General features: G+C 51.6%; 21 non-coding genes across 21 annotated transcripts; all 21 read left to right on the forward strand.

Annotated features, from left to right (window-relative positions):
* Positions 1 to 1,232: 1,232 nt before the first annotated feature.
* On the forward strand, positions 1,233 to 1,304 carry trnap-agg (transfer RNA proline (anticodon AGG)). Its single transcript has one exon. It is a non-coding gene; the product is annotated as a tRNA-Pro (tRNA).
* Positions 1,305 to 2,551: 1,247 nt separating this feature from the next.
* Positions 2,552 to 2,623, forward strand: trnap-agg (transfer RNA proline (anticodon AGG)). Its single transcript has one exon. It is a non-coding gene; the product is annotated as a tRNA-Pro (tRNA).
* Positions 2,624 to 3,870: 1,247 nt separating this feature from the next.
* Positions 3,871 to 3,942, forward strand: trnap-agg (transfer RNA proline (anticodon AGG)). Its single transcript has one exon. It is a non-coding gene; the product is annotated as a tRNA-Pro (tRNA).
* Positions 3,943 to 5,189: 1,247 nt separating this feature from the next.
* Positions 5,190 to 5,261, forward strand: trnap-agg (transfer RNA proline (anticodon AGG)). The gene has a single exon. It is a non-coding gene; the product is annotated as a tRNA-Pro (tRNA).
* Positions 5,262 to 6,508: 1,247 nt separating this feature from the next.
* On the forward strand, positions 6,509 to 6,580 carry trnap-agg (transfer RNA proline (anticodon AGG)). Its single transcript has one exon. It is a non-coding gene; the product is annotated as a tRNA-Pro (tRNA).
* Positions 6,581 to 7,827: 1,247 nt separating this feature from the next.
* On the forward strand, positions 7,828 to 7,899 carry trnap-agg (transfer RNA proline (anticodon AGG)). Its single transcript has one exon. It is a non-coding gene; the product is annotated as a tRNA-Pro (tRNA).
* A 1,247-nt stretch (positions 7,900 to 9,146) lies between these two features.
* Positions 9,147 to 9,218, forward strand: trnap-agg (transfer RNA proline (anticodon AGG)). Its single transcript has one exon. It is a non-coding gene; the product is annotated as a tRNA-Pro (tRNA).
* Positions 9,219 to 10,465: 1,247 nt separating this feature from the next.
* trnap-agg (transfer RNA proline (anticodon AGG)) lies at positions 10,466 to 10,537 on the forward strand. The gene has a single exon. It is a non-coding gene; the product is annotated as a tRNA-Pro (tRNA).
* A 1,247-nt stretch (positions 10,538 to 11,784) lies between these two features.
* trnap-agg (transfer RNA proline (anticodon AGG)) lies at positions 11,785 to 11,856 on the forward strand. Its single transcript has one exon. It is a non-coding gene; the product is annotated as a tRNA-Pro (tRNA).
* Positions 11,857 to 13,104: 1,248 nt separating this feature from the next.
* Positions 13,105 to 13,176, forward strand: trnap-agg (transfer RNA proline (anticodon AGG)). Its single transcript has one exon. It is a non-coding gene; the product is annotated as a tRNA-Pro (tRNA).
* Positions 13,177 to 14,423: 1,247 nt separating this feature from the next.
* On the forward strand, positions 14,424 to 14,495 carry trnap-agg (transfer RNA proline (anticodon AGG)). Its single transcript has one exon. It is a non-coding gene; the product is annotated as a tRNA-Pro (tRNA).
* Positions 14,496 to 15,742: 1,247 nt separating this feature from the next.
* Positions 15,743 to 15,814, forward strand: trnap-agg (transfer RNA proline (anticodon AGG)). Its single transcript has one exon. It is a non-coding gene; the product is annotated as a tRNA-Pro (tRNA).
* A 1,245-nt stretch (positions 15,815 to 17,059) lies between these two features.
* On the forward strand, positions 17,060 to 17,131 carry trnap-agg (transfer RNA proline (anticodon AGG)). The gene has a single exon. It is a non-coding gene; the product is annotated as a tRNA-Pro (tRNA).
* Positions 17,132 to 18,378: 1,247 nt separating this feature from the next.
* Positions 18,379 to 18,450, forward strand: trnap-agg (transfer RNA proline (anticodon AGG)). Its single transcript has one exon. It is a non-coding gene; the product is annotated as a tRNA-Pro (tRNA).
* Positions 18,451 to 19,697: 1,247 nt separating this feature from the next.
* Positions 19,698 to 19,769, forward strand: trnap-agg (transfer RNA proline (anticodon AGG)). The gene has a single exon. It is a non-coding gene; the product is annotated as a tRNA-Pro (tRNA).
* Positions 19,770 to 21,016: 1,247 nt separating this feature from the next.
* trnap-agg (transfer RNA proline (anticodon AGG)) lies at positions 21,017 to 21,088 on the forward strand. Its single transcript has one exon. It is a non-coding gene; the product is annotated as a tRNA-Pro (tRNA).
* Positions 21,089 to 22,335: 1,247 nt separating this feature from the next.
* trnap-agg (transfer RNA proline (anticodon AGG)) lies at positions 22,336 to 22,407 on the forward strand. The gene has a single exon. It is a non-coding gene; the product is annotated as a tRNA-Pro (tRNA).
* Positions 22,408 to 23,655: 1,248 nt separating this feature from the next.
* On the forward strand, positions 23,656 to 23,727 carry trnap-agg (transfer RNA proline (anticodon AGG)). The gene has a single exon. It is a non-coding gene; the product is annotated as a tRNA-Pro (tRNA).
* Positions 23,728 to 24,974: 1,247 nt separating this feature from the next.
* Positions 24,975 to 25,046, forward strand: trnap-agg (transfer RNA proline (anticodon AGG)). The gene has a single exon. It is a non-coding gene; the product is annotated as a tRNA-Pro (tRNA).
* Positions 25,047 to 26,142: 1,096 nt separating this feature from the next.
* Positions 26,143 to 26,214, forward strand: trnap-agg (transfer RNA proline (anticodon AGG)). The gene has a single exon. It is a non-coding gene; the product is annotated as a tRNA-Pro (tRNA).
* A 1,247-nt stretch (positions 26,215 to 27,461) lies between these two features.
* trnap-agg (transfer RNA proline (anticodon AGG)) lies at positions 27,462 to 27,533 on the forward strand. The gene has a single exon. It is a non-coding gene; the product is annotated as a tRNA-Pro (tRNA).
* Positions 27,534 to 27,974: the final 441 nt, after the last annotated feature.

Below are 27,974 nucleotides of genomic sequence, written 5' to 3' on the forward strand. Positions count from 1 at the left end.
TCGTGCGTAAGAGAGAGGCTTTCCCACTTGTGCTCTGCCCACGCAAAGCGAACTGCTTCACCGCCGTTCTCGTGTTGCAAGACGCCAGGAAGGCAGGCATTTTACCCGTCCATCCTTGCTTTGACAACACTTGGGCTGATGTCATACAATTCAAAGACAATGTATTAAAGGGTTCAGAGCAGAAGAAAAAAACTACAAAGGAAAAACTAACGACCCACGCAAACAAAAGAAAATCAAAGAGACTAAACAAAAGCAACAAACTTGACTGTAACACCCCGGACACAGATGAAGATTCCCTCCTTCCAAAGTTGTGGCAAAAGACCGCGTCCCACTCTGTTGCCCGGGCTGCACGACAGCTTCTGCTCACAGGAGCTGTCCCAGCACGCATCAGCACGGGGGCTTTCACCTGCTCCGTTTCCGACCTGGGTTGGTACACCCCTCTTTAGACAACCTGGTGAGCCCAAGCTCCCCCGGGATCACCATATTGGTGCCGAAGACGCTGCGGACCCCCGATCAACACAGCCCACTGCTGTGCAGAACTCCCGAGCGCAAGCGGTCCCTCGGTCTCAGCCTCCCGGCAGCTTGGATTACAGGCGTGCGCCACCACGCCCGGCGTGAAACAGCCTCGCTCTTTTTCTCATCTTCGTGTGCTGTGAGCCAAGTCCAGGGGACAGCTCGGTGTTTGAAACGCTAGGATCTCAGGCTGGCAGGTGGCTGCCCCGAAAAATGCGGAAAAAACTGCTGAAAAATGCTTCGTCCTGTCCTGTTGTCGAGCTCGTCCAAAAAGCACCAGCTGGCGGTATTGCTCTCGTAGACTTTCTAGAACGCACGCATTACATCCGTTCTTCTTTGCTTTGACATCACTTGAGCTGAAATGCAAAAAAAGTCACGACACCCGCTCTTCCAGCACTTGGTTCAGGCCCCTCGCTTAAAGTTACGGCTGGCTGTCCTAGAGAGAAGTCGGCGGAGCACGGAGATTTTTCACGAGAAGAAACAGAATTCCACAGTGAAACGATTGCAAGTACTGTACATTACGACATTAAGATGTCTTCTTCCTTTTGAGATTTAAACCACTTTTGGGGGAAATATCATTACGCTGAAGAGTGCGAAATGGGTCGCAAATGTGAATAAACGAAGGCGACTTTCATCCTTTGGAAAACCGTTCACATCTGTCCCTCTCTCCTTTTTTTTACAACGAGTTCTGGCAAACAGCCAGCACCCCCTCTGCGAATGGCTCGTTGGTCTAGGGGTATGATTCTCGCTTAGGGTGCGAGAGGTCCCGGGTTCAAATCCCGGACGAGCCCGTTTTGTGCTCTGACTCGTGCGTAAGAGAGAGGCTTTCCCACTTGTGCTCTGCCCACGCAAAGCGAACTGCTTCACCGCCGTTCTCGTGTTGCAAGACGCCAGGAAGGCAGGCATTTTACCCGTCCATCCTTGCTTTGACAACACTTGGGCTGATGTCATACAATTCAAAGACAATGTATTAAAGGGTTCAGAGCAGAAGAAAAAAACTACAAAGGAAAAACTAACGACCCACGCAAACAAAAGAAAATCAAAGAGACTAAACAAAAGCAACAAACTTGACTGTAACACCCCGGACACAGATGAAGATTCCCTCCTTCCAAAGTTGTGGCAAAAGACCGCGTCCCACTCTGTTGCCCGGGCTGCACGACAGCTGCTGCTCACAGGAGCTGTCCCAGCACGCATCAGCACGGGGGCTTTCACCTGCTCCGTTTCCGACCTGGGTTGGTACACCCCTCTTTAGACAACCTGGTGAGCCCAAGCTCCCCCGGGATCACCATATTGGTGCCGAAGACGCTGCGGACCCCCGATCAACACAGCCCACTGCTGTGCAGAACTCCCGAGCGCAAGCGGTCCCTCGGTCTCAGCTTCCCGGCAGCTTGGATTACAGGCGTGCGCCACCACGCCCGGCGTGAAACAGCCTCGCTCTTTTTCTCATCTTCGTGTGCTGTGAGCCAAGTCCAGGGGACAGCTCGGTGTTTGAAACGCTAGGATCTCAGGCTGGCAGGTGGCTGCCCCGAAAAATGCGGAAAAAACTGCTGAAAAATGCTTCGTCCTGTCCTGTTGTCGAGCTCGTCCAAAAAGCACCAGCTGGCGGTATTGCTCTCGTAGACTTTCTAGAACGCACGCATTACATCCGTTCTTCTTTGCTTTGACATCACTTGAGCTGAAATGCAAAAAAAGTCACGACACCCGCTCTTCCAGCACTTGGTTCAGGCCCCTCGCTTAAAGTTACGGCTGGCTGTCCTAGAGAGAAGTCGGCGGAGCACGGAGATTTTTCACGAGAAGAAACAGAATTCCACAGTGAAACGATTGCAAGTACTGTACATTACGACATTAAGATGTCTTCTTCCTTTTGAGATTTAAACCACTTTTGGGGGAAATATCATTACGCTGAAGAGTGCGAAATGGGTCGCAAATGTGAATAAACGAAGGCGACTTTCATCCTTTGGAAAACCGTTCACATCTGTCCCTCTCTCCTTTTTTTTACAACGAGTTCTGGCAAACAGCCAGCACCCCCTCTGCGAATGGCTCGTTGGTCTAGGGGTATGATTCTCGCTTAGGGTGCGAGAGGTCCCGGGTTCAAATCCCGGACGAGCCCGTTTTGTGCTCTGACTCGTGCGTAAGAGAGAGGCTTTCCCACTTGTGCTCTGCCCACGCAAAGCGAACTGCTTCACCGCCGTTCTCGTGTTGCAAGACGCCAGGAAGGCAGGCATTTTACCCGTCCATCCTTGCTTTGACAACACTTGGGCTGATGTCATACAATTCAAAGACAATGTATTAAAGGGTTCAGAGCAGAAGAAAAAAACTACAAAGGAAAAACTAACGACCCACGCAAACAAAAGAAAATCAAAGAGACTAAACAAAAGCAACAAACTTGACTGTAACACCCCGGACACAGATGAAGATTCCCTCCTTCCAAAGTTGTGGCAAAAGACCGCGTCCCACTCTGTTGCCCGGGCTGCACGACAGCTTCTGCTCACAGGAGCTGTCCCAGCACGCATCAGCACGGGGGCTTTCACCTGCTCCGTTTCCGACCTGGGTTGGTACACCCCTCTTTAGACAACCTGGTGAGCCCAAGCTCCCCCGGGATCACCATATTGGTGCCGAAGACGCTGCGGACCCCCGATCAACACAGCCCACTGCTGTGCAGAACTCCCGAGCGCAAGCGGTCCCTCGGTCTCAGCCTCCCGGCAGCTTGGATTACAGGCGTGCGCCACCACGCCCGGCGAGAAACAGCCTCGCTCTTTTTCTCATCTTCGTGTGCTGTGAGCCAAGTCCAGGGGACAGCTCGGTGTTTGAAACGCTAGGATCTCAGGCTGGCAGGTGGCTGCCCCGAAAAATGCGGAAAAAACTGCTGAAAAATGCTTCGTCCTGTCCTGTTGTCGAGCTCGTCCAAAAAGCACCAGCTGGCGGTATTGCTCTCGTAGACTTTCTAGAACGCACGCATTACATCCGTTCTTCTTTGCTTTGACATCACTTGAGCTGAAATGCAAAAAAAGTCACGACACCCGCTCTTCCAGCACTTGGTTCAGGCCCCTCGCTTAAAGTTACGGCTGGCTGTCCTAGAGAGAAGTCGGCGGAGCACGGAGATTTTTCACGAGAAGAAACAGAATTCCACAGTGAAACGATTGCAAGTACTGTACATTACGACATTAAGATGTCTTCTTCCTTTTGAGATTTAAACCACTTTTGGGGGAAATATCATTACGCTGAAGAGTGCGAAATGGGTCGCAAATGTGAATAAACGAAGGCGACTTTCATCCTTTGGAAAACCGTTCACATCTGTCCCTCTCTCCTTTTTTTTACAACGAGTTCTGGCAAACAGCCAGCACCCCCTCTGCGAATGGCTCGTTGGTCTAGGGGTATGATTCTCGCTTAGGGTGCGAGAGGTCCCGGGTTCAAATCCCGGACGAGCCCGTTTTGTGCTCTGACTCGTGCGTAAGAGAGAGGCTTTCCCACTTGTGCTCTGCCCACGCAAAGCGAACTGCTTCACCGCCGTTCTCGTGTTGCAAGACGCCAGGAAGGCAGGCATTTTACCCGTCCATCCTTGCTTTGACAACACTTGGGCTGATGTCATACAATTCAAAGACAATGTATTAAAGGGTTCAGAGCAGAAGAAAAAAACTACAAAGGAAAAACTAACGACCCACGCAAACAAAAGAAAATCAAAGAGACTAAACAAAAGCAACAAACTTGACTGTAACACCCCGGACACAGATGAAGATTCCCTCCTTCCAAAGTTGTGGCAAAAGACCGCGTCCCACTCTGTTGCCCGGGCTGCACGACAGCTTCTGCTCACAGGAGCTGTCCCAGCACACATCAGCACGGGGGCTTTCACCTGCTCCGTTTCCGACCTGGGTTGGTACACCCCTCTTTAGACAACCTGGTGAGCCCAAGCTCCCCCGGGATCACCATATTGGTGCCGAAGACGCTGCGGACCCCCGATCAACACAGCCCACTGCTGTGCAGAACTCCCGAGCGCAAGCGGTCCCTCGGTCTCAGCCTCCCGGCAGCTTGGATTACAGGCGTGCGCCACCACGCCCGGCGAGAAACAGCCTCGCTCTTTTTCTCATCTTCGTGTGCTGTGAGCCAAGTCCAGGGGACAGCTCGGTGTTTGAAACGCTAGGATCTCAGGCTGGCAGGTGGCTGCCCCGAAAAATGCGGAAAAAACTGCTGAAAAATGCTTCGTCCTGTCCTGTTGTCGAGCTCGTCCAAAAAGCACCAGCTGGCGGTATTGCTCTCGTAGACTTTCTAGAACGCACGCATTACATCCGTTCTTCTTTGCTTTGACATCACTTGAGCTGAAATGCAAAAAAAGTCACGACACCCGCTCTTCCAGCACTTGGTTCAGGCCCCTCGCTTAAAGTTACGGCTGGCTGTCCTAGAGAGAAGTCGGCGGAGCACGGAGATTTTTCACGAGAAGAAACAGAATTCCACAGTGAAACGATTGCAAGTACTGTACATTACGACATTAAGATGTCTTCTTCCTTTTGAGATTTAAACCACTTTTGGGGGAAATATCATTACGCTGAAGAGTGCGAAATGGGTCGCAAATGTGAATAAACGAAGGCGACTTTCATCCTTTGGAAAACCGTTCACATCTGTCCCTCTCTCCTTTTTTTTACAACGAGTTCTGGCAAACAGCCAGCACCCCCTCTGCGAATGGCTCGTAGGTCTAGGGGTATGATTCTCGCTTAGGGTGCGAGAGGTCCCGGGTTCAAATCCCGGACGAGCCCGTTTTGTGCTCTGACTCGTGCGTAAGAGAGAGGCTTTCCCACTTGTGCTCTGCCCACGCAAAGCGAACTGCTTCACCGCCGTTCTCGTGTTGCAAGACGCCAGGAAGGCAGGCATTTTACCCGTCCATCCTTGCTTTGACAACACTTGGGCTGATGTCATACAATTCAAAGACAATGTATTAAAGGGTTCAGAGCAGAAGAAAAAAACTACAAAGGAAAAACTAACGACCCACGCAAACAAAAGAAAATCAAAGAGACTAAACAAAAGCAACAAACTTGACTGTAACACCCCGGACACAGATGAAGATTCCCTCCTTCCAAAGTTGTGGCAAAAGACCGCGTCCCACTCTGTTGCCCGGGCTGCACGACAGCTTCTGCTCACAGGAGCTGTCCCAGCACGCATCAGCACGGGGGCTTTCACCTGCTCCGTTTCCGACCTGGGTTGGTACACCCCTCTTTAGACAACCTGGTGAGCCCAAGCTCCCCCGGGATCACCATATTGGTGCCGAAGACGCTGCGGACCCCCGATCAACACAGCCCACTGCTGTGCAGAACTCCCGAGCGCAAGCGGTCCCTCGGTCTCAGCCTCCCGGCAGCTTGGATTACAGGCGTGCGCCACCACGCCCGGCGAGAAACAGCCTCGCTCTTTTTCTCATCTTCGTGTGCTGTGAGCCAAGTCCAGGGGACAGCTCGGTGTTTGAAACGCTAGGATCTCAGGCTGGCAGGTGGCTGCCCCGAAAAATGCGGAAAAAACTGCTGAAAAATGCTTCGTCCTGTCCTGTTGTCGAGCTCGTCCAAAAAGCACCAGCTGGCGGTATTGCTCTCGTAGACTTTCTAGAACGCACGCATTACATCCGTTCTTCTTTGCTTTGACATCACTTGAGCTGAAATGCAAAAAAAGTCACGACACCCGCTCTTCCAGCACTTGGTTCAGGCCCCTCGCTTAAAGTTACGGCTGGCTGTCCTAGAGAGAAGTCGGCGGAGCACGGAGATTTTTCACGAGAAGAAACAGAATTCCACAGTGAAACGATTGCAAGTACTGTACATTACGACATTAAGATGTCTTCTTCCTTTTGAGATTTAAACCACTTTTGGGGGAAATATCATTACGCTGAAGAGTGCGAAATGGGTCGCAAATGTGAATAAACGAAGGCGACTTTCATCCTTTGGAAAACCGTTCACATCTGTCCCTCTCTCCTTTTTTTTACAACGAGTTCTGGCAAACAGCCAGCACCCCCTCTGCGAATGGCTCGTTGGTCTAGGGGTATGATTCTCGCTTAGGGTGCGAGAGGTCCCGGGTTCAAATCCCGGACGAGCCCGTTTTGTGCTCTGACTCGTGCGTAAGAGAGAGGCTTTCCCACTTGTGCTCTGCCCACGCAAAGCGAACTGCTTCACCGCCGTTCTCGTGTTGCAAGACGCCAGGAAGGCAGGCATTTTACCCGTCCATCCTTGCTTTGACAACACTTGGGCTGATGTCATACAATTCAAAGACAATGTATTAAAGGGTTCAGAGCAGAAGAAAAAAACTACAAAGGAAAAACTAACGACCCACGCAAACAAAAGAAAATCAAAGAGACTAAACAAAAGCAACAAACTTGACTGTAACACCCCGGACACAGATGAAGATTCCCTCCTTCCAAAGTTGTGGCAAAAGACCGCGTCCCACTCTGTTGCCCGGGCTGCACGACAGCTTCTGCTCACAGGAGCTGTCCCAGCACGCATCAGCACGGGGGCTTTCACCTGCTCCGTTTCCGACCTGGGTTGGTACACCCCTCTTTAGACAACCTGGTGAGCCCAAGCTCCCCCGGGATCACCATATTGGTGCCGAAGACGCTGCGGACCCCCGATCAACACAGCCCACTGCTGTGCAGAACTCCCGAGCGCAAGCGGTCCCTCGGTCTCAGCCTCCCGGCAGCTTGGATTACAGGCGTGCGCCACCACGCCCGGCGAGAAACAGCCTCGCTCTTTTTCTCATCTTCGTGTGCTGTGAGCCAAGTCCAGGGGACAGCTCGGTGTTTGAAACGCTAGGATCTCAGGCTGGCAGGTGGCTGCCCCGAAAAATGCGGAAAAAACTGCTGAAAAATGCTTCGTCCTGTCCTGTTGTCGAGCTCGTCCAAAAAGCACCAGCTGGCGGTATTGCTCTCGTAGACTTTCTAGAACGCACGCATTACATCCGTTCTTCTTTGCTTTGACATCACTTGAGCTGAAATGCAAAAAAAGTCACGACACCCGCTCTTCCAGCACTTGGTTCAGGCCCCTCGCTTAAAGTTACGGCTGGCTGTCCTAGAGAGAAGTCGGCGGAGCACGGAGATTTTTCACGAGAAGAAACAGAATTCCACAGTGAAACGATTGCAAGTACTGTACATTACGACATTAAGATGTCTTCTTCCTTTTGAGATTTAAACCACTTTTGGGGGAAATATCATTACGCTGAAGAGTGCGAAATGGGTCGCAAATGTGAATAAACGAAGGCGACTTTCATCCTTTGGAAAACCGTTCACATCTGTCCCTCTCTCCTTTTTTTTACAACGAGTTCTGGCAAACAGCCAGCACCCCCTCTGCGAATGGCTCGTTGGTCTAGGGGTATGATTCTCGCTTAGGGTGCGAGAGGTCCCAGGTTCAAATCCCGGACGAGCCCGTTTTGTGCTCTGACTCGTGCGTAAGAGAGAGGCTTTCCCACTTGTGCTCTGCCCACGCAAAGCGAACTGCTTCACCGCCGTTCTCGTGTTGCAAGACGCCAGGAAGGCAGGCATTTTACCCGTCCATCCTTGCTTTGACAACACTTGGGCTGATGTCATACAATTCAAAGACAATGTATTAAAGGGTTCAGAGCAGAAGAAAAAAACTACAAAGGAAAAACTAACGACCCACGCAAACAAAAGAAAATCAAAGAGACTAAACAAAAGCAACAAACTTGACTGTAACACCCCGGACACAGATGAAGATTCCCTCCTTCCAAAGTTGTGGCAAAAGACCGCGTCCCACTCTGTTGCCCGGGCTGCACGACAGCTGCTGCTCACAGGAGCTGTCCCAGCACGCATCAGCACGGGGGCTTTCACCTGCTCCGTTTCCGACCTGGGTTGGTACACCCCTCTTTAGACAACCTGGTGAGCCCAAGCTCCCCCGGGATCACCATATTGGTGCCGAAGACGCTGCGGACCCCCGATCAACACAGCCCACTGCTGTGCAGAACTCCCGAGCGCAAGCGGTCCCTCGGTCTCAGCCTCCCGGCAGCTTGGATTACAGGCGTGCGCCACCACGCCCGGCGAGAAACAGCCTCGCTCTTTTTCTCATCTTCGTGTGCTGTGAGCCAAGTCCAGGGGACAGCTCGGTGTTTGAAACGCTAGGATCTCAGGCTGGCAGGTGGCTGCCCCGAAAAATGCGGAAAAAACTGCTGAAAAATGCTTCGTCCTGTCCTGTTGTCGAGCTCGTCCAAAAAGCACCAGCTGGCGGTATTGCTCTCGTAGACTTTCTAGAACGCACGCATTACATCCGTTCTTCTTTGCTTTGACATCACTTGAGCTGAAATGCAAAAAAAGTCACGACACCCGCTCTTCCAGCACTTGGTTCAGGCCCCTCGCTTAAAGTTACGGCTGGCTGTCCTAGAGAGAAGTCGGCGGAGCACGGAGATTTTTCACGAGAAGAAACAGAATTCCACAGTGAAACGATTGCAAGTACTGTACATTACGACATTAAGATGTCTTCTTCCTTTTGAGATTTAAACCACTTTTGGGGGAAATATCATTACGCTGAAGAGTGCGAAATGGGTCGCAAATGTGAATAAACGAAGGCGACTTTCATCCTTTGGAAAACCGTTCACATCTGTCCCTCTCTCCTTTTTTTTACAACGAGTTCTGGCAAACAGCCAGCACCCCCTCTGCGAATGGCTCGTTGGTCTAGGGGTATGATTCTCGCTTAGGGTGCGAGAGGTCCCGGGTTCAAATCCCGGACGAGCCCGTTTTGTGCTCTGACTCGTGCGTAAGAGAGAGGCTTTCCCACTTGTGCTCTGCCCACGCAAAGCGAACTGCTTCACCGCCGTTCTCGTGTTGCAAGACGCCAGGAAGGCAGGCATTTTACCCGTCCATCCTTGCTTTGACAACACTTGGGCTGATGTCATACAATTCAAAGACAATGTATTAAAGGGTTCAGAGCAGAAGAAAAAAACTACAAAGGAAAAACTAACGACCCACGCAAACAAAAGAAAATCAAAGAGACTAAACAAAAGCAACAAACTTGACTGTAACACCCCGGACACAGATGAAGATTCCCTCCTTCCAAAGTTGTGGCAAAAGACCGCGTCCCACTCTGTTGCCCGGGCTGCACGACAGCTTCTGCTCACAGGAGCTGTCCCAGCACGCATCAGCACGGGGGCTTTCACCTGCTCCGTTTCCGACCTGGGTTGGTACACCCCTCTTTAGACAACCTGGTGAGCCCAAGCTCCCCCGGGATCACCATATTGGTGCCGAAGACGCTGCGGACCCCCGATCAACACAGCCCACTGCTGTGCAGAACTCCCGAGCGCAAGCGGTCCCTCGGTCTCAGCCTCCCGGCAGCTTGGATTACAGGCGTGCGCCACCACGCCCGGCGAGAAACAGCCTCGCTCTTTTTCTCATCTTCGTGTGCTGTGAGCCAAGTCCAGGGGACAGCTCGGTGTTTGAAACGCTAGGATCTCAGGCTGGCAGGTGGCTGCCCCGAAAAATGCGGAAAAAACTGCTGAAAAATGCTTCGTCCTGTCCTGTTGTCGAGCTCGTCCAAAAAGCACCAGCTGGCGGTATTGCTCTCGTAGACTTTCTAGAACGCACGCATTACATCCGTTCTTCTTTGCTTTGACATCACTTGAGCTGAAATGCAAAAAAAGTCACGACACCCGCTCTTCCAGCACTTGGTTCAGGCCCCTCGCTTAAAGTTACGGCTGGCTGTCCTAGAGAGAAGTCGGCGGAGCACGGAGATTTTTCACGAGAAGAAACAGAATTCCACAGTGAAACGATTGCAAGTACTGTACATTACGACATTAAGATGTCTTCTTCCTTTTGAGATTTAAACCACTTTTGGGGGAAATATCATTACGCTGAAGAGTGCGAAATGGGTCGCAAATGTGAATAAACGAAGGCGACTTTCATCCTTTGGAAAACCGTTCACATCTGTCCCTCTCTCCTTTTTTTTACAACGAGTTCTGGCAAACAGCCAGCACCCCCTCTGCGAATGGCTCGTTGGTCTAGGGGTATGATTCTCGCTTAGGGTGCGAGAGGTCCCGGGTTCAAATCCCGGACGAGCCCGTTTTGTGCTCTGACTCGTGCGTAAGAGAGAGGCTTTCCCACTTGTGCTCTGCCCACGCAAAGCGAACTGCTTCACCGCCGTTCTCGTGTTGCAAGACGCCAGGAAGGCAGGCATTTTACCCGTCCATCCTTGCTTTGACAACACTTGGGCTGATGTCATACAATTCAAAGACAATGTATTAAAGGGTTCAGAGCAGAAGAAAAAAACTACAAAGGAAAAACTAACGACCCACGCAAACAAAAGAAAATCAAAGAGACTAAACAAAAGCAACAAACTTGACTGTAACACCCCGGACACAGATGAAGATTCCCTCCTTCCAAAGTTGTGGCAAAAGACCGCGTCCCACTCTGTTGCCCGGGCTGCACGACAGCTGCTGCTCACAGGAGCTGTCCCAGCACGCATCAGCACGGGGGCTTTCACCTGCTCCGTTTCCGACCTGGGTTGGTACACCCCTCTTTAGACAACCTGGTGAGCCCAAGCTCCCCCGGGATCACCATATTGGTGCCGAAGACGCTGCGGACCCCCGATCAACACAGCCCACTGCTGTGCAGAACTCCCGAGCGCAAGCGGTCCCTCGGTCTCAGCCTCCCGGCAGCTTGGATTACAGGCGTGCGCCACCACGCCCGGCGAGAAACAGCCTCGCTCTTTTTCTCATCTTCGTGTGCTGTGAGCCAAGTCCAGGGGACAGCTCGGTGTTTGAAACGCTAGGATCTCAGGCTGGCAGGTGGCTGCCCCGAAAAATGCGGAAAAAACTGCTGAAAAATGCTTCGTCCTGTCCTGTTGTCGAGCTCGTCCAAAAAGCACCAGCTGGCGGTATTGCTCTCGTAGACTTTCTAGAACGCACGCATTACATCCGTTCTTCTTTGCTTTGACATCACTTGAGCTGAAATGCAAAAAAAGTCACGACACCCGCTCTTCCAGCACTTGGTTCAGGCCCCTCGCTTAAAGTTACGGCTGGCTGTCCTAGAGAGAAGTCGGCGGAGCACGGAGATTTTTCACGAGAAGAAACAGAATTCCACAGTGAAACGATTGCAAGTACTGTACATTACGACATTAAGATGTCTTCTTCCTTTTGAGATTTAAACCACTTTTGGGGGAAATATCATTACGCTGAAGAGTGCGAAATGGGTCGCAAATGTGAATAAACGAAGGCGACTTTCATCCTTTGGAAAACCGTTCACATCTGTCCCTCTCTCCTTTTTTTTACAACGAGTTCTGGCAAACAGCCAGCACCCCCTCTGCGAATGGCTCGTTGGTCTAGGGGTATGATTCTCGCTTAGGGTGCGAGAGGTCCCGGGTTCAAATCCCGGACGAGCCCGTTTTGTGCTCTGACTCGTGCGTAAGAGAGAGGCTTTCCCACTTGTGCTCTGCCCACGCAAAGCGAACTGCTTCACCGCCGTTCTCGTGTTGCAGGACGCCAGGAAGGCAGGCATTTTACCCGTCCATCCTTGCTTTGACAACACTTGAGCGGATGTCATACGCTCACAATGACAATGTATTAAAGGGTTCAGAGCAGAAGAAAAAAACTACAAAGGAAAAACTAACGACCCACGCAAACAAAAGAAAATCAAAGAGACTAAACAAAAGCAACAAACTTGACTGTAACACCCCGGACACAGATGAAGATTCCCTCCTTCCAAAGTTGTGGCAAAAGACCGCGTCCCACTCTGTTGCCCGGGCTGCACGACAGCTGCTGCTCACAGGAGCTGTCCCAGCACGCATCAGCACGGGGGCTTTCACCTGCTCCGTTTCCGACCTGGGTTGGTACACCCCTCTTTAGACAACCTGGTGAGCCCAAGCTCCCCCGGGATCACCATATTGGTGCCGAAGACGCTGCGGACCCCCGATCAACACAGCCCACTGCTGTGCAGAACTCCCGAGCGCAAGCGGTCCCTCGGTCTCAGCCTCCCGGTAGCTCGGATTACAGGCGTGCGCCACCACGCCCGGCGAGAAACAGCCTCGCTCTTTTTCTCATCTTCGTGTGCTGTGAGCCAAGTCCAGGGGACAGCTCGGTGTTTGAAACGCTAGGATCTCAGGCTGGCAGGTGGCTGCCCCGAAAAATGCGGAAAAAACTGCTGAAAAATGCTTCGTCCTGTCCTGTTGTCGAGCTCGTCCAAAAAGCACCAGCTGGCGGTATTGCTCTCGTAGACTTTCTAGAACGCACGCATTACATCCGTTCTTCTTTGCTTTGACATCACTTGAGCTGAAATGCAAAAAAAGTCACGACACCCGCTCTTCCAGCACTTGGTTCAGGCCCCTCGCTTAAAGTTACGGCTGGCTGTCCTAGAGAGAAGTCGGCGGAGCACGGAGATTTTTCACGAGAAGAAACAGAATTCCACAGTGAAACGATTGCAAGTACTGTACATTACGACATTAAGATGTCTTCTTCCTTTTGAGATTTAAACCACTTTTGGGGGAAATATCATTACGCTGAAGAGTGCGAAATGGGTCGCAAATGTGAATAAACGAAGGCGACTTTCATCCTTTGGAAAACCGTTCACATCTGTCCCTCTCTCCTTTTTTTTACAACGAGTTCTGGCAAACAGCCAGCACCCCCTCTGCGAATGGCTCGTTGGTCTAGGGGTATGATTCTCGCTTAGGGTGCGAGAGGTCCCGGGTTCAAATCCCGGACGAGCCCGTTTTGTGCTCTGACTCGTGCGTAAGAGAGAGGCTTTCCCACTTGTGCTCTGCCCACGCAAAGCGAACTGCTTCACCGCCGTTCTCGTGTTGCAAGACGCCAGGAAGGCAGGCATTTTACCCGTCCATCCTTGCTTTGACAACACTTGGGCTGATGTCATACAATTCAAAGACAATGTATTAAAGGGTTCAGAGCAGAAGAAAAAAACTACAAAGGAAAAACTAACGACCCACGCAAACAAAAGAAAATCAAAGAGACTAAACAAAAGCAACAAACTTGACTGTAACACCCCGGACACAGATGAAGATTCCCTCCTTCCAAAGTTGTGGCAAAAGACCGCGTCCCACTCTGTTGCCCGGGCTGCACGACAGCTGCTGCTCACAGGAGCTGTCCCAGCACGCATCAGCACGGGGGCTTTCACCTGCTCCGTTTCCGACCTGGGTTGGTACACCCCTCTTTAGACAACCTGGTGAGCCCAAGCTCCCCCGGGATCACCATATTGGTGCCGAAGACGCTGCGGACCCCCGATCAACACAGCCCACTGCTGTGCAGAACTCCCGAGCGCAAGCGGTCCCTCGGTCTCAGCCTCCCGGTAGCTCGGATTACAGGCGTGCGCCACCACGCCCGGCGAGAAACAGCCTCGCTCTTTTTCTCATCTTCGTGTGCTGTGAGCCAAGTCCAGGGGACAGCTCGGTGTTTGAAACGCTAGGATCTCAGGCTGGCAGGTGGCTGCCCCGAAAAATGCGGAAAAAACTGCTGAAAAATGCTTCGTCCTGTCCTGTTGTCGAGCTCGTCCAAAAAGCACCAGCTGGCGGTATTGCTCTCGTAGACTTTCTAGAACGCACGCATTACATCCGTTCTTCTTTGCTTTGACATCACTTGAGCTGAAATGCAAAAAAAGTCACGACACCCGCTCTTCCAGCACTTGGTTCAGGCCCCTCGCTTAAAGTTACGGCGGGCTGTCCTAGAGAGAAGTCGGCGGAGCACGGAGATTTTTCACGAGAAGAAACAGAATTCCACAGTGAAACGATTGCAAGTACTGTACATTACGACATTAAGATGTCTTCTTCCTTTTGAGATTTAAACCACTTTTGGGGGAAACATCATTACGCTGAAGAGTGCGAAATGGGTCGCAAATGTGAATAAACGAAGGCGACTTTCATCCTTTGGAAAACCGTTCACATCTGTCCCTCTCTCCTTTTTTTTACAACGAGTTCTGGCAAACAGCCAGCACCCCCTCTGCGAATGGCTCGTTGGTCTAGGGGTATGATTCTCGCTTAGGGTGCGAGAGGTCCCGGGTTCAAATCCCGGACGAGCCCGTTTTGTGCTCTGACTCGTGCGTAAGAGAGAGGCTTTCCCACTTGTGCTCTGCCCACGCAAAGCGAACTGCTTCACCGCCGTTCTCGTGTTGCAAGACGCCAGGAAGGCAGGCATTTTACCCGTCCATCCTTGCTTTGACAACACTTGGGCTGATGTCATACAATTCAAAGACAATGTATTAAAGGGTTCAGAGCAGAAGAAAAAAACTACAAAGGAAAAACTAACGACCCACGCAAACAAAAGAAAATCAAAGAGACTAAACAAAAGCAACAAACTTGACTGTAACACCCCGGACACAGATGAAGATTCCCTCCTTCCAAAGTTGTGGCAAAAGACCGCGTCCCACTCTGTTGCCCGGGCTGCACGACAGCTGCTGCTCACAGGAGCTGTCCCAGCACGCATCAGCACGGGGGCTTTCACCTGCTCCGTTTCCGACCTGGGTTGGTACACCCCTCTTTAGACAACCTGGTGAGCCCAAGCTCCCCCGGGATCACCATATTGGTGCCGAAGACGCTGCGGACCCCCGATCAACACAGCCCACTGCTGTGCAGAACTCCCGAGCGCAAGCGGTCCCTCGGTCTCAGCCTCCCGGTAGCTCGGATTACAGGCGTGCGCCACCACGCCCGGCGAGAAACAGCCTCGCTCTTTTTCTCATCTTCGTGTGCTGTGAGCCAAGTCCAGGGGACAGCTCGGTGTTTGAAACGCTAGGATCTCAGGCTGGCAGGTGGCTGCCCCGAAAAATGCGGAAAAAACTGCTGAAAAATGCTTCGTCCTGTCCTGTTGTCGAGCTCGTCCAAAAAGCACCAGCTGGCGGTATTGCTCTCGTAGACTTTCTAGAACGCACGCATTACATCCGTTCTTCTTTGCTTTGACATCACTTGAGCTGAAATGCAAAAAAAGTCACGACACCCGCTCTTCCAGCACTTGGTTCAGGCCCCTCGCTTAAAGTTACGGCGGGCTGTCCTAGAGAGAAGTCGGCGGAGCACGGAGATTTTTCACGAGAAGAAACAGAATTCCACAGTGAAACGATTGCAAGTACTGTACATTACGACATTAAGATGTCTTCTTCCTTTTGAGATTTAAACCACTTTTGGGGGAAACATCATTACGCTGAAGAGTGCGAAATGGGTCGCAAATGTGAATAAACGAAGGCGACTTTCATCCTTTGGAAAACCGTTCACATCTGTCCCTCTCTCCTTTTTTTTACAACGAGTTCTGGCAAACAGCCAGCACCCCCTCTGCGAATGGCTCGTTGGTCTAGGGGTATGATTCTCGCTTAGGGTGCGAGAGGTCCCGGGTTCAAATCCCGGACGAGCCCGTTTTGTGCTCTGACTCGTGCGTAAGAGAGAGGCTTTCCCACTTGTGCTCTGCCCACGCAAAGCGAACTGCTTCACCGCCGTTCTCGTGTTGCAAGACGCCAGGAAGGCAGGCATTTTACCCGTCCATCCTTGCTTTGACAACACTTGGGCTGATGTCATACAATTCAAAGAATGTATTAAAGGGTTCAGAGCAGAAGAAAAAAACTACAAAGGAAAAACTAACGACCCACGCAAACAAAAGAAAATCAAAGAGACTAAACAAAAGCAACAAACTTGACTGTAACACCCCGGACACAGATGAAGATTCCCTCCTTCCAAAGTTGTGGCAAAAGACCGCGTCCCACTCTGTTGCCCGGGCTGCACGACAGCTGCTGCTCACAGGAGCTGTCCCAGCACGCATCAGCACGGGGGCTTTCACCTGCTCCGTTTCCGACCTGGGTTGGTACACCCCTCTTTAGACAACCTGGTGAGCCCAAGCTCCCCCGGGATCACCATATTGGTGCCGAAGACGCTGCGGACCCCCGATCAACACAGCCCACTGCTGTGCAGAACTCCCGAGCGCAAGCGGTCCCTCGGTCTCAGCCTCCCGGCAGCTTGGATTACAGGCGTGCGCCACCACGCCCGGCGTGAAACAGCCTCGCTCTTTTTCTCATCTTCGTGTGCTGTGAGCCAAGTCCAGGGGACAGCTCGGTGTTTGAAACGCTAGGATCTCAGGCTGGCAGGTGGCTGCCCCGAAAAATGCGGAAAAAACTGCTGAAAAATGCTTCGTCCTGTCCTGTTGTCGAGCTCGTCCAAAAAGCACCAGCTGGCGGTATTGCTCTCGTAGACTTTCTAGAACGCACGCATTACATCCGTTCTTCTTTGCTTTGACATCACTTGAGCTGAAATGCAAAAAAAGTCACGACACCCGCTCTTCCAGCACTTGGTTCAGGCCCCTCGCTTAAAGTTACGGCTGGCTGTCCTAGAGAGAAGTCGGCGGAGCACGGAGATTTTTCACGAGAAGAAACAGAATTCCACAGTGAAACGATTGCAAGTACTGTACATTACGACATTAAGATGTCTTCTTCCTTTTGAGATTTAAACCACTTTTGGGGGAAATATCATTACGCTGAAGAGTGCGAAATGGGTCGCAAATGTGAATAAACGAAGGCGACTTTCATCCTTTGGAAAACCGTTCACATCTGTCCCTCTCTCCTTTTTTTTACAACGAGTTCTGGCAAACAGCCAGCACCCCCTCTGCGAATGGCTCGTTGGTCTAGGGGTATGATTCTCGCTTAGGGTGCGAGAGGTCCCGGGTTCAAATCCCGGACGAGCCCGTTTTGTGCTCTGACTCGTGCGTAAGAGAGAGGCTTTCCCACTTGTGCTCTGCCCACGCAAAGCGAACTGCTTCACCGCCGTTCTCGTGTTGCAAGACGCCAGGAAGGCAGGCATTTTACCCGTCCATCCTTGCTTTGACAACACTTGGGCTGATGTCATACAATTCAAAGACAATGTATTAAAGGGTTCAGAGCAGAAGAAAAAAACTACAAAGGAAAAACTAACGACCCACGCAAACAAAAGAAAATCAAAGAGACTAAACAAAAGCAACAAACTTGACTGTAACACCCCGGACACAGATGAAGATTCCCTCCTTCCAAAGTTGTGGCAAAAGACCGCGTCCCACTCTGTTGCCCGGGCTGCACGACAGCTTCTGCTCACAGGAGCTGTCCCAGCACGCATCAGCACGGGGGCTTTCACCTGCTCCGTTTCCGACCTGGGTTGGTACACCCCTCTTTAGACAACCTGGTGAGCCCAAGCTCCCCCGGGATCACCATATTGGTGCCGAAGACGCTGCGGACCCCCGATCAACACAGCCCACTGCTGTGCAGAACTCCCGAGCGCAAGCGGTCCCTCGGTCTCAGCCTCCCGGCAGCTTGGATTACAGGCGTGCGCCACCACGCCCGGCGAGAAACAGCCTCGCTCTTTTTCTCATCTTCGTGTGCTGTGAGCCAAGTCCAGGGGACAGCTCGGTGTTTGAAACGCTAGGATCTCAGGCTGGCAGGTGGCTGCCCCGAAAAATGCGGAAAAAACTGCTGAAAAATGCTTCGTCCTGTCCTGTTGTCGAGCTCGTCCAAAAAGCACCAGCTGGCGGTATTGCTCTCGTAGACTTTCTAGAACGCACGCATTACATCCGTTCTTCTTTGCTTTGACATCACTTGAGCTGAAATGCAAAAAAAGTCACGACACCCGCTCTTCCAGCACTTGGTTCAGGCCCCTCGCTTAAAGTTACGGCTGGCTGTCCTAGAGAGAAGTCGGCGGAGCACGGAGATTTTTCACGAGAAGAAACAGAATTCCACAGTGAAACGATTGCAAGTACTGTACATTACGACATTAAGATGTCTTCTTCCTTTTGAGATTTAAACCACTTTTGGGGGAAATATCATTACGCTGAAGAGTGCGAAATGGGTCGCAAATGTGAATAAACGAAGGCGACTTTCATCCTTTGGAAAACCGTTCACATCTGTCCCTCTCTCCTTTTTTTTACAACGAGTTCTGGCAAACAGCCAGCACCCCCTCTGCGAATGGCTCGTTGGTCTAGGGGTATGATTCTCGCTTAGGGTGCGAGAGGTCCCGGGTTCAAATCCCGGACGAGCCCGTTTTGTGCTCTGACTCGTGCGTAAGAGAGAGGCTTTCCCACTTGTGCTCTGCCCACGCAAAGCGAACTGCTTCACCGCCGTTCTCGTGTTGCAAGACGCCAGGAAGGCAGGCATTTTACCCGTCCATCCTTGCTTTGACAACACTTGGGCTGATGTCATACAATTCAAAGACAATGTATTAAAGGGTTCAGAGCAGAAGAAAAAAACTACAAAGGAAAAACTAACGACCCACGCAAACAAAAGAAAATCAAAGAGACTAAACAAAAGCAACAAACTTGACTGTAACACCCCGGACACAGATGAAGATTCCCTCCTTCCAAAGTTGTGGCAAAAGACCGCGTCCCACTCTGTTGCCCGGGCTGCACGACAGCTGCTGCTCACAGGAGCTGTCCCAGCACGCATCAGCACGGGGGCTTTCACCTGCTCCGTTTCCGACCTGGGTTGGTACACCCCTCTTTAGACAACCTGGTGAGCCCAAGCTCCCCCGGGATCACCATATTGGTGCCGAAGACGCTGCGGACCCCCGATCAACACAGCCCACTGCTGTGCAGAACTCCCGAGCGCAAGCGGTCCCTCGGTCTCAGCCTCCCGGCAGCTTGGATTACAGGGGTGCGCCACCACGCCCGGCGAGAAACAGCCTCGCTCTTTTTCTCATCTTCGTGTGCTGTGAGCCAAGTCCAGGGGACAGCTCGGTGTTTGAAACGCTAGGATCTCAGGCTGGCAGGTGGCTGCCCCGAAAAATGCGGAAAAAACTGCTGAAAAATGCTTCGTCCTGTCCTGTTGTCGAGCTCGTCCAAAAAGCACCAGCTGGCGGTATTGCTCTCGTAGACTTTCTAGAACGCACGCATTACATCCGTTCTTCTTTGCTTTGACATCACTTGAGCTGAAATGCAAAAAAAGTCACGACACCCGCTCTTCCAGCACTTGGTTCAGGCCCCTCGCTTAAAGTTACGGCTGGCTGTCCTAGAGAGAAGTCGGCGGAGCACGGAGATTTTTCACGAGAAGAAACAGAATTCCACAGTGAAACGATTGCAAGTACTGTACATTACGACATTAAGATGTCTTCTTCCTTTTGAGATTTAAACCACTTTTGGGGGAAATATCATTACGCTGAAGAGTGCGAAATGGGTCGCAAATGTGAATAAACGAAGGCGACTTTCATCCTTTGGAAAACCGTTCACATCTGTCCCTCTCTCCTTTTTTTTACAACGAGTTCTGGCAAACAGCCAGCACCCCCTCTGCGAATGGCTCGTTGGTCTAGGGGTATGATTCTCGCTTAGGGTGCGAGAGGTCCCGGGTTCAAATCCCGGACGAGCCCGTTTTGTGCTCTGACTCGTGCGTAAGAGAGAGGCTTTCCCACTTGTGCTCTGCCCACGCAAAGCGAACTGCTTCACCGCCGTTCTCGTGTTGCAAGACGCCAGGAAGGCAGGCATTTTACCCGTCCATCCTTGCTTTGACAACACTTGGGCTGATGTCATACAATTCAAAGACAATGTATTAAAGGGTTCAGAGCAGAAGAAAAAAACTACAAAGGAAAAACTAACGACCCACGCAAACAAAAGAAAATCAAAGAGACTAAACAAAAGCAACAAACTTGACTGTAACACCCCGGACACAGATGAAGATTCCCTCCTTCCAAAGTTGTGGCAAAAGACCGCGTCCCACTCTGTTGCCCGGGCTGCACGACAGCTGCTGCTCACAGGAGCTGTCCCAGCACGCATCAGCACGGGGGCTTTCACCTGCTCCGTTTCCGACCTGGGTTGGTACACCCCTCTTTAGACAACCTGGTGAGCCCAAGCTCCCCCGGGATCACCATATTGGTGCCGAAGACGCTGCGGACCCCCGATCAACACAGCCCACTGCTGTGCAGAACTCCCGAGCGCAAGCGGTCCCTCGGTCTCAGCCTCCCGGCAGCTTGGATTACAGGGGTGCGCCACCACGCCCGGCGAGAAACAGCCTCGCTCTTTTTCTCATCTTCGTGTGCTGTGAGCCAAGTCCAGGGGACAGCTCGGTGTTTGAAACGCTAGGATCTCAGGCTGGCAGGTGGCTGCCCCGAAAAATGCGGAAAAAACTGCTGAAAAATGCTTCGTCCTGTCCTGTTGTCGAGCTCGTCCAAAAAGCACCAGCTGGCGGTATTGCTCTCGTAGACTTTCTAGAACGCACGCATTACATCCGTTCTTCTTTGCTTTGACATCACTTGAGCTGAAATGCAAAAAAAGTCACGACACCCGCTCTTCCAGCACTTGGTTCAGGCCCCTCGCTTAAAGTTACGGCTGGCTGTCCTAGAGAGAAGTCGGCGGAGCACGGAGATTTTTCACGAGAAGAAACAGAATTCCACAGTGAAACGATTGCAAGTACTGTACATTACGACATTAAGATGTCTTCTTCCTTTTGAGATTTAAACCACTTTTGGGGGAAATATCATTACGCTGAAGAGTGCGAAATGGGTCGCAAATGTGAATAAACGAAGGCGACTTTCATCCTTTGGAAAACCGTTCACATCTGTCCCTCTCTCCTTTTTTTTACAACGAGTTCTGGCAAACAGCCAGCACCCCCTCTGCGAATGGCTCGTTGGTCTAGGGGTATGATTCTCGCTTAGGGTGCGAGAGGTCCCGGGTTCAAATCCCGGACGAGCCCGTTTTGTGCTCTGACTCGTGCGTAAGAGAGAGGCTTTCCCACTTGTGCTCTGCCCACGCAAAGCGAACTGCTTCACCGCCGTTCTCGTGTTGCAAGACGCCAGGAAGGCAGGCATTTTACCCGTCCATCCTTGCTTTGACAACACTTGGGCTGATGTCATACAATTCAAAGACAATGTATTAAAGGGTTCAGAGCAGAAGAAAAAAACTACAAAGGAAAAACTAACGACCCACGCAAACAAAAGAAAATCAAAGAGACTAAACAAAAGCAACAAACTTGACTGTAACACCCCGGACACAGATGAAGATTCCCTCCTTCCAAAGTTGTGGCAAAAGACCGCGTCCCACTCTGTTGCCCGGGCTGCACGACAGCTTCTGCTCACAGGAGCTGTCCCAGCACGCATCAGCACGGGGGCTTTCACCTGCTCCGTTTCCGACCTGGGTTGGTACACCCCTCTTTAGACAACCTGGTGAGCCCAAGCTCCCCCGGGATCACCATATTGGTGCCGAAGACGCTGCGGACCCCCGATCAACACAGCCCACTGCTGTGCAGAACTCCCGAGCGCAAGCGGTCCCTCGGTCTCAGCCTCCCGGCAGCTTGGATTACAGGCGTGCGCCACCACGCCCGGCGAGAAACAGCCTCGCTCTTTTTCTCATCTTCGTGTGCTGTGAGCCAAGTCCAGGGGACAGCTCGGTGTTTGAAACGCTAGGATCTCAGGCTGGCAGGTGGCTGCCCCGAAAAATGCGGAAAAAACTGCTGAAAAATGCTTCGTCCTGTCCTGTTGTCGAGCTCGTCCAAAAAGCACCAGCTGGCGGTATTGCTCTCGTAGACTTTCTAGAACGCACGCATTACATCCGTTCTTCTTTGCTTTGACATCACTTGAGCTGAAATGCAAAAAAAGTCACGACACCCGCTCTTCCAGCACTTGGTTCAGGCCCCTCGCTTAAAGTTACGGCTGGCTGTCCTAGAGAGAAGTCGGCGGAGCACGGAGATTTTTCACGAGAAGAAACAGAATTCCACAGTGAAACGATTGCAAGTACTGTACATTACGACATTAAGATGTCTTCTTCCTTTTGAGATTTAAACCACTTTTGGGGGAAATATCATTACGCTGAAGAGTGCGAAATGGGTCGCAAATGTGAATAAACGAAGGCGACTTTCATCCTTTGGAAAACCGTTCACATCTGTCCCTCTCTCCTTTTTTTTACAACGAGTTCTGGCAAACAGCCAGCACCCCCTCTGCGAATGGCTCGTTGGTCTAGGGGTATGATTCTCGCTTAGGGTGCGAGAGGTCCCGGGTTCAAATCCCGGACGAGCCCGTTTTGTGCTCTGACTCGTGCGTAAGAGAGAGGCTTTCCCACTTGTGCTCTGCCCACGCAAAGCGAACTGCTTCACCGCCGTTCTCGTGTTGCAGGACGCCAGGAAGGCAGGCATTTTACCCGTCCATCCTTGCTTTGACAACACTTGAGCGGATGTCATACGCTCACAATGACAATGTATTAAAGGGTTCAGAGCAGAAGAAAAAAACTACAAAGGAAAAACTAACGACCCACGCAAACAAAAGAAAATCAAAGAGACTAAACAAAAGCAACAAACTTGACTGTAACACCCCGGACACAGATGAAGATTCCCTCCTTCCAAAGTTGTGGCAAAAGACCGCGTCCCACTCTGTTGCCCGGGCTGCACGACAGCTGCTGCTCACAGGAGCTGTCCCAGCACGCATCAGCACGGGGGCTTTCACCTGCTCCGTTTCCGACCTGGGTTGGTACACCCCTCTTTAGACAACCTGGTGAGCCCAAGCTCCCCCGGGATCACCATATTGGTGCCGAAGACGCTGCGGACCCCCGATCAACACAGCCCACTGCTGTGCAGAACTCCCGAGCGCAAGCGGTCCCTCGGTCTCAGCCTCCCGGCAGCTTGGATTACAGGCGTGCGCCACCACGCCCGGCGTGAAACAGCCTCGCTCTTTTTCTCATCTTCGTGTGCTGTGAGCCAAGTCCAGGGGACAGCTCGGTGTTTGAAACGCTAGGATCTCAGGCTGGCAGGTGGCTGCCCCGAAAAATGCGGAAAAAACTGCTGAAAAATGCTTCGTCCTGTCCTGTTGTCGAGCTCGTCCAAAAAGCACCAGCTGGCGGTATTGCTCTCGTAGACTTTCTAGAACGCACGCATTACATCCGTTCTTCTTTGCTTTGACATCACTTGAGCTGAAATGCAAAAAAAGTCACGACACCCGCTCTTCCAGCACTTGGTTCAGGCCCCTCGCTTAAAGTTACGGCTGGCTGTCCTAGAGAGAAGTCGGCGGAGCACGGAGATTTTTCACGAGAAGAAACAGAATTCCACAGTGAAACGATTGCAAGTACTGTACATTACGACATTAAGATGTCTTCTTCCTTTTGAGATTTAAACCACTTTTGGGGGAAATATCATTACGCTGAAGAGTGCGAAATGGGTCGCAAATGTGAATAAACGAAGGCGACTTTCATCCTTTGGAAAACCGTTCACATCTGTCCCTCTCTCCTTTTTTTTACAACGAGTTCTGGCAAACAGCCAGCACCCCCTCTGCGAATGGCTCGTTGGTCTAGGGGTATGATTCTCGCTTAGGGTGCGAGAGGTCCCGGGTTCAAATCCCGGACGAGCCCGTTTGGTGCTCTGACTCGTGCGTAAGAGAGAGGCTTTCCCACTTGTGCTCTGCCCACGCAAAGCGAACTGCTTCACCGCCGTTCTCGTGTTGCAAGACGCCAGGAAGGCAGGCATTTTACCCGTCCATCCTTGCTTTGACAACACTTGGGCTGATGTCATACAATTCAAAGACAATGTATTAAAGGGTTCAGAGCAGAAGAAAAAAACTACAAAGGAAAAACTAACGACCCACGCAAACAAAAGAAAATCAAAGAGACTAAACAAAAGCAACAAACTTGACTGTAACACCCCGGACACAGATGAAGATTCCCTCCTTCCAAAGTTGTGGCAAAAGACCGCGTCCCACTCTGTTGCCCGGGCTGCACGACAGCTGCTGCTCACAGGAGCTGTCCCAGCACGCATCAGCACGGGGGCTTTCACCTGCTCCGTTTCCGACCTGGGTTGGTACACCCCTCTTTAGACAACCTGGTGAGCCCAAGCTCCCCCGGGATCACCATATTGGTGCCGAAGACGCTGCGGACCCCCGATCAACACAGCCCACTGCTGTGCAGAACTCCCGAGCGCAAGCGGTCCCTCGGTCTCAGCCTCCCGGTAGCTCGGATTACAGGCGTGCGCCACCACGCCCGGCGCGAAGCAGCCTCGCTCTTTTTCTCATCTTCGTGTGCTGTGAGCCAAGTCCAGGGGACAGCTCGGTGTTTGAAACGCTAGGATCTCAGGCTGGCAGGTGGCTGCCCCGAAAAATGCGGAAAAAACTGCTGAAAAATGCTTCGTCCTGTCCTGTTGTCGAGCTCGTCCAAAAAGCACCAGCTGGCGGTATTGCTCTCGTAGACTTTCTAGAACGCACGCATTACATCCGTTCTTCTTTGCTTTGACATCACTTGAGCTGAAATGCAAAAAAAGTCACGACACCCGCTCTTCCAGCACTTGGTTCAGGCCCCTCGCTTAAAGTTACGGCGGGCTGTCCTAGAGAGAAGTCGGCGGAGCACGGAGATTTTTCACGAGAAGAAACAGAATTCCACAGTGAAACGATTGCAAGTACTGTACATTACGACATTAAGATGTCTTCTTCCTTTTGAGATTTAAACCACTTTTGGGGGAAACATCATTACGCTGAAGAGTGCGAAATGGGTCGCAAATGTGAATAAACGAAGGCGACTTTCATCCTTTGGAAAACCGTTCACATCTGTCCCTCTCTCCTTTTTTTTACAACGAGTTCTGGCAAACAGCCAGCACCCCCTCTGCGAATGGCTCGTTGGTCTAGGGGTATGATTCTCGCTTAGGGTGCGAGAGGTCCCGGGTTCAGATCCCGGACGAGCCCGTTTTGTGCTCTGACTCGTGCGTAAGAGAGAGGCTTTCCCACTTGTGCTCTGCCCACGCAAAGCGAACTGCTTCACCGCCGTTCTCGTGTTGCAAGACGCCAGGAAGGCAGGCATTTTACCCGTCCATCCTTGCTTTGACAACACTTGGGCTGATGTCATACAATTCAAAGACAATGTATTAAAGGGTTCAGAGCAGAAGAAAAAAACTACAAAGGAAAAACTAACGACCCACGCAAACAAAAGAAAATCAAAGAGACTAAACAAAAGCAACAAACTTGACTGTAACACCCCGGACACAGATGAAGATTCCCTCCTTCCAAAGTTGTGGCAAAAGACCGCGTCCCACTCTGTTGCCCGGGCTGCACGACAGCTGCTGCTCACAGGAGCTGTCCCAGCACGCATCAGCACGGGGGCTTTCACCTGCTCCGTTTCCGACCTGGGTTGGTACACCCCTCTTTAGACACCACCACGCCCGGCGTGAAACAGCCTCGCTCTTTTTCTCATCTTCGTGTGCTGTGAGCCAAGTCCAGGGGACAGCTCGGTGTTTGAAACGCTAGGATCTCAGGCTGGCAGGTGGCTGCCCCGAAAAATGCGGAAAAAACTGCTGAAAAATGCTTCGTCCTGTCCTGTTGTCGAGCTCGTCCAAAAAGCACCAGCTGGCGGTATTGCTCTCGTAGACTTTCTAGAACGCACGCATTACATCCCTTCTTCTTTGCTTTGACATCACTTGAGCTGAAATGCAAAAAAAGTCACGACACCCGCTCTTCCAGCACTTGGTTCAGGCCCCTCGCTTAAAGTTACGGCTGGCTGTCCTAGAGAGAAGTCGGCGGAGCACGGAGATTTTTCACGAGAAGAAACAGAATTCCACAGTGAAACGATTGCAAGTACTGTACATTACGACATTAAGATGTCTTCTTCCTTTTGAGATTTAAACCACTTTTGGGGGAAATATCATTACGCTGAAGAGTGCGAAATGGGTCGCAAATGTGAATAAACGAAGGCGACTTTCATCCTTTGGAAAACCGTTCACATCTGTCCCTCTCTCCTTTTTTTTACAACGAGTTCTGGCAAACAGCCAGCACCCCCTCTGCGAATGGCTCGTTGGTCTAGGGGTATGATTCTCGCTTAGGGTGCGAGAGGTCCCGGGTTCAAATCCCGGACGAGCCCGTTTTGTGCTCTGACTCGTGCGTAAGAGAGAGGCTTTCCCACTTGTGCTCTGCCCACGCAAAGCGAACTGCTTCACCGCCGTTCTCGTGTTGCAAGACGCCAGGAAGGCAGGCATTTTACCCGTCCATCCTTGCTTTGACAACACTTGGGCTGATGTCATACAATTCAAAGACAATGTATTAAAGGGTTCAGAGCAGAAGAAAAAAACTACAAAGGAAAAACTAACGACCCACGCAAACAAAAGAAAATCAAAGAGACTAAACAAAAGCAACAAACTTGACTGTAACACCCCGGACACAGATGAAGATTCCCTCCTTCCAAAGTTGTGGCAAAAGACCGCGTCCCACTCTGTTGCCCGGGCTGCACGACAGCTGCTGCTCACAGGAGCTGTCCCAGCACGCATCAGCACGGGGGCTTTCACCTGCTCCGTTTCCGACCTGGGTTGGTACACCCCTCTTTAGACAACCTGGTGAGCCCAAGCTCCCCCGGGATCACCATATTGGTGCCGAAGACACTGCGGACCCCCGATCAACACAGCCCACTGCTGTGCAGAACTCCGGAGCGCAAGCGGTCCCTCGGTCTCAGCTTCCCGGCAGCTTGGATTACAGGCGTGCGCCACCACGCCCGGCGTGAAACAGCCTCGCTCTTTTTCTCATCTTCGTGTGCTGTGAGCCAAGTCCAGGGGACAGCTCGGTGTTTGAAACGCTAGGATCTCAGGCTGGCAGGTGGCTGCCCCGAAAAATGCGGAAAAAACTGCTGAAAAATGCTTCGTCCTGTCCTGTTGTCGAGCTCGTCCAAAAAGCACCAGCTGGCGGTATTGCTCTCGTAGACTTTCTAGAACGCACGCATTACATCCGTTCTTCTTTGCTTTGACATCACTTGAGCTGAAATGCAAAAAAAGTCACGACACCCGCTCTTCCAGCACTTGGTTCAGGCCCCTCGCTTAAAGTTACGGCTGGCTGTCCTAGAGAGAAGTCGGCGGAGCACGGAGATTTTTCACGAGAAGAAACAGAATTCCACAGTGAAACGATTGCAAGTACTGTACATTACGACATTAAGATGTCTTCTTCCTTTTGAGATTTAAACCACTTTTGGGGGAAATATCATTACGCTGAAGAGTGCGAAATGGGTCGCAAATGTGAATAAACGAAGGCGACTTTCATCCTTTGGAAAACCGTTCACATCTGTCCCTCTCTCCTTTTTTTTACAACGAGTTCTGGCAAACAGCCAGCACCCCCTCTGCGAATGGCTCGTTGGTCTAGGGGTATGATTCTCGCTTAGGGTGCGAGAGGTCCCGGGTTCAAATCCCGGACGAGCCCGTTTTGTGCTCTGACTCGTGCGTAAGAGAGAGGCTTTCCCACTTGTGCTCTGCCCACGCAAAGCGAACTGCTTCACCGCCGTTCTCGTGTTGCAAGACGCCAGGAAGGCAGGCATTTTACCCGTCCATCCTTGCTTTGACAACACTTGGGCTGATGTCATACAATTCAAAGACAATGTATTAAAGGGTTCAGAGCAGAAGAAAAAAACTACAAAGGAAAAACTAACGACCCACGCAAACAAAAGAAAATCAAAGAGACTAAACAAAAGCAACAAACTTGACTGTAACACCCCGGACACAGATGAAGATTCCCTCCTTCCAAAGTTGTGGCAAAAGACCGCGTCCCACTCTGTTGCCCGGGCTGCACGACAGCTTCTGCTCACAGGAGCTGTCCCAGCACGCATCAGCACGGGGGCTTTCACCTGCTCCGTTTCCGACCTGG

Source organism: Lepisosteus oculatus, chromosome 4 (assembly GCF_040954835.1).
Source record: "Lepisosteus oculatus isolate fLepOcu1 chromosome 4, fLepOcu1.hap2, whole genome shotgun sequence".
Taxonomy (NCBI): domain Eukaryota; kingdom Metazoa; phylum Chordata; class Actinopteri; order Semionotiformes; family Lepisosteidae; genus Lepisosteus; species Lepisosteus oculatus.